Genomic DNA, 4,854 nt, shown 5'->3' with positions numbered 1-4,854 from the left:
ATAGCAAATGGGCACGAAAACAGTATTGTAATGCTTGAAAATGAGGCCTAGGGTCTGTACTTTTGCTAGTGCAATCTCTCAACGGTGCTAATATACTTGGATCATATAACCATCCCTCAACGTGCAACAAAGAATCACTCCAAAGTTCCTATCTAGCGGAGAGCATAAGAAGAAATCATTTGTAGGGTACGAAACCACCTCGAAGCTATTCTTTCTGATCAATCTATCCAAGAGTTCATACTAAAATAACACCGAATAATTTCAGATTCACAATACTCAATCCAACATAAAGAACCTCAAAGAGTGCCCCAAGATTTCTACCGGACAAACAAAAGACGAGAACGTGCATCAACCCCTATGCATAGATTACCCCAATGTCATATGGGAATCCACAAGTTGAATGCCAAAGCACATATCAAGTGAATCAATATAATACCCCATTGTCACCACGAGTATTCATATGCCAGACATACATCAAGTGCTCTCAAATCCATAATAGTATTCAATCTGATAGCAACGAAATCAAAGGGAAAAACACAATTCATCACAACAAGATAGAGAGGGGAAACACCATATGATCCGACTATATTAACAAAGCCCACGATACATCAAGATCGTGACATCTCAAGAACATGAGAGAGAGAGAGAATAATTAAACACATATCTACTAGTACAAACCCTCAGCCCCGAGGGTGGACTACTCTTGTGGTGGCCGTCGGGATGATGAAGATGGCCACCGGTGATGATATCCCCCTCCGGCAGAGTGCCGGAATGGGGTCTAGATTGTTTTCGGTGGCTACAGAGCCTTCCGGCAATGGACCTTTTGATCTAGGGTTACACCGAGGGTTTTTGGAATATTTGGGATTTTATAGGGCAAAGAGGGGGTGCGGGAGGCCACCGAGGTGGGAACAACCCACCTGGGCGTGCCTGGGCCCCCAGGCGTGCCCTGGTGGGCTGTGCCCCCCTCGGGGCACCCCCAGGTGCTTTTCTGGCCCACTGGATGTCTTCTGGTCCATAAAAAATCCACAAAAAGTTTCACAGTGTTTGGACTCCATTTGATATTGATTTCCTGCGATGTAAAAAACATGCAAAAAACAACAACTGGCACTTGGCACTATGTCAATAGGTTAGTACCAAAAATGGTATAAAATGATTATAAAACATCCAAGAATGGTAATATAACAGCATGGAACAATAAAAAATTATAGATACGTTGGAGACGTATCACCGCTTCATCCCACAATACCGCCGAATAAAAAATAAGACATTGGTGGTAAGCAGTATAACTATCACCACCCACAACTCTTTGTGTTCTACTCGTGCATATCGTCTACGCATAAACCTGGCTCTGATACCACTCTTGGGAATCGTTGGGTGGAAAACAAAAAAATTCTACGCACACGCAATGATCTATCCATGGAGATGCATAGCAACGAGGGGAGAGTGTGTCTACGTACCCTCGTAGACCGTAAGCGGCAGCGTTTCACAACACAGTTGATATAGTCGAACTTCTTCTCACGTCAACGGATCAAGTACCGAACGCATGTCACCTCCGCATTCTGCACACATTCAGCTCGGTGACGTCCCTCGCCTTCTTGATCCAGAAAGACCCGAGGTCGTAGATGAGTTTCATCAGCACGAGGGCGTGGTGACGATGATGGTGAAGTGATCTCCGCAGCGCTTCGCCTTAGCACTACAAAAATATGACCGGGGGTGTGAATGGTGGAGGGGGCGCCGCACACGACTAACAATTGATCTGGTGTGTGCTTGGGAGCCCCCCACATATATATAGGTGGGAGGGATAGGGGAGGCTACCAGGAGGCGCCCCAATTAGGCCGAATCCTACTTGGGGTCCTCCCTAAGTGGCGCCCCCTGCCATATTTAACTGAGGGAGAAGGAGAGAGGGGGGAGGAGAGAAGGAAGTGGGAATCCTAATCCACACTTTCCTTTCCCTTCTCCCCTTTCCTTCCCCTCCTTGGGCCGGCCCATATGGGAGGCGCACCAGCCCCTTGTGGCTGGTGCATTTCCCCTCTTGGCCCATAAGGCCCATATCTTTTGTTGGGGGTGCCCGGAACCCCTTCCGGTGACCCGATAAGTACCCGGTACCCCCTGAAACACTTCCGTGTCCAAATACCCTCATCATATATATACATATATCAATATTTACCTCTAGGACATTTAGAGACTCCTCGTCATGTCCGTGATCTCATTCGGGACTTGAACAACATTCGGTCACCAAATCACATAACTCATATAATACTATATCGTCATCGAACGTTAAGCATGCGGATCCTACGGGTTCAAGAACTATGTAGACATGACCGAGACACCTCTCTGGTAAATAACCAATAGCGGAACCTAGATGCCCATATTGGCTCCTACATATTCTGCGAACATCTTCATCGGTCGAACCGTTATGATAACATACGTAATTCCCTTTGTCCATTGGTATGTTACTTGCCCGGGATTCGACCGTCGGTATCTACATACCTAGTTCAATCTCGTTACTAGCAAGTCTCTTTACTCATTCCATGATACATCACCTCGTGACTAACTCCTTAGTCGTTTATTTGCAAGTTTATGATGTGTATTACCGAGAGGGCCCAGAGATACCTCTGGGATACTCGGAGTGACAAATCCTAATCTCGATCTATGCCAACTCAATAAACACCTTTGGAGATACTGGTAGAGCATCTTTATAATCACCCAAATGCGTTGTCACATTTGATAGCACACAAGGTATTCCTACAGTATCCGGGAGTTGCATAATCTCGTAGTCGAAGGGATATGTATATGACATGAAAAAAGCAATAGCAATAAAACTAAACGATCATTATGCTAAGCTAACAGATGGGTCTTGTCCATCACATCATTCTCCTAATGATGTGATTCCATTCATCAAATGACAACACATGTCTATGGTTAGGAAATCTTGACCATCATTGATCAATGCGCTAGTCTAGTAGAGGCTCACTAGGGAAACGGCATTTTTTTATGTATCCACACGTGTATTTAAGTTTCCGGTCAATACAATTCTAGCATGAATAATAAAACTTTATCATAATTTAGGAAATATAATAATAACCATTTTATTATTGCCTCTAGGGCATATTTCCATCAGGTATCTCCATACTGAGTTGAATCACGTTACCGACAAGTCTCGTAACTAACTCCTTAGTCACTTTGTTTGCAAGCTTCTTGTGATGTTGTATTACCGAGAGGGCCCAGAGTGACGGTGCACAAAAGGAGGGGTCCTATTTTGTACCCCTTTACTTGTGCGCGGGCAGTTGAAGCCGCGCCTGCGGCCACGCCTAGTGGGGAAGAGGAAGGAAGCAAAGCCACAAGACAACCAGAGCAACGCCAGGTTAGAAACACGTAGAGCAGAAGGGCGAGGTGAGCTCCCCCGGCAAGGCCCTTGACGGGACGGCCTCCACAGCCCCGGCAAGAACCTTGCTGAGGCAACTTGCCCAACACCAGCAGAGCCGCCACCCTTGAGCCCAAGAGTTCCAACACCATCAATCACTTTGGAACCGAGGCTCGGGAGGCACCTCCATGGTGGCATGCAAATCTTTGTGGAGACCAGAAGCACACAACACTAGATGATAACCAGAAGACGGCGATCGTCGGCAAGATCCGTGCCAAGGATACCTACGAGACCCCCAGCAAGACCCTTGCCGGGGACGACCATGATGCCCCGGCAAGACCCTTGCCGGGGCCCCAGCAAGACTCTTGCCGAAAAACATCCACGGAGCCGCAGCCAGGCCCACATCTGCCAAGACTCCATCGCCGTTCCCATGCAGCTGCCAGCCCACCAGCTAGGAAGGCAGCTGCGTTGCGAGGTGCGGCCTCTAGGCCGACTCGGCAAGCACCTACGTGGTGGCATGCAGATCTTCGTGAAAACTCTACCACCGCATCAACTCAGCAGCCAGCCAGCGTGGCGGTACACGCCTCGTCAGTCCGGACGCGCGTCGAAGCCAGGCGAAGCGGCGACAACTGGGACGAGCTTCCTTGCCGTCCCCAATAAATCAAGAAGGGCACGCCGGCAGCGCAGTAAATGCATTTGTCCTATGGTGCCAGAAGATAGACTTGACTACTGTATAGCTTTCCACCTCCTGTGTGCCACTTTGGCAGGCCCTTTGACTATAAAAGGAGGCCCATGGTGTACTGAGAGAGGATTCAGATTTTTTGGACCCTTCATGCCTTGTAGCTAGTCCAAGAACACCAGATAAACAGAAACCAGCAGGAGTAGGGTATTACGCATCACTTGTAGCCCGAACCTGGATAATCCCCCTGCGTTGATCTCTCAATCCCGCTCTTTCCACAGCCCCGCGCCCGCCAACTATAGCAAAAGGGATTCCTCATGATCCCGTAGGTGTCATTTCCCCCGACATATTTGGCGTGCCAGGTAGGGGGCACAAGCTATGAAAATCTGGTTTGAAGGTTAGCACACCGAATTCATCATCACCATGCCCCCCAAGAGAAAGGGGATCACAGCGATCAGCTCGTCCGGGGCCGGCCCGTCCGCGCTAGCCCGAGCAGACGGCCGGGTGCCCATGGATGGGGCTAGAGACGCGGCCCGCAAGCATCCACGGCATTCTAGCGATTGGAGCTAGGCGAGCGGTGTTGTCCGAATCCAAGACGACGAGCCACACGCCGCTGGGTCCAGGGGCGGGGTCGTGCTACCCACGGGCGGTGCGGCAGCCTCTACGACACCCCAGCTGGCGCACGCGTTGTGCCCTTCCCAGGCCGCGTGCGATGAGAAACACCGCGATGTCGGAGCCCTCAGGCACCGCCGCGGAAAGAGCCCTATGCGCCACTCGCAGGACGAACCAGGCCGGCGTGCGCGCTCAGATG

The sequence above is a fragment of the Triticum urartu genome, chromosome 1A, assembly GCF_056163025.1.
Source record: "Triticum urartu cultivar PI428250 chromosome 1A, HENAU_Tu73, whole genome shotgun sequence".
Lineage (NCBI taxonomy): Eukaryota > Viridiplantae > Streptophyta > Magnoliopsida > Poales > Poaceae > Triticum > Triticum urartu.
This window is presented reverse-complemented; position numbering follows the sequence as displayed.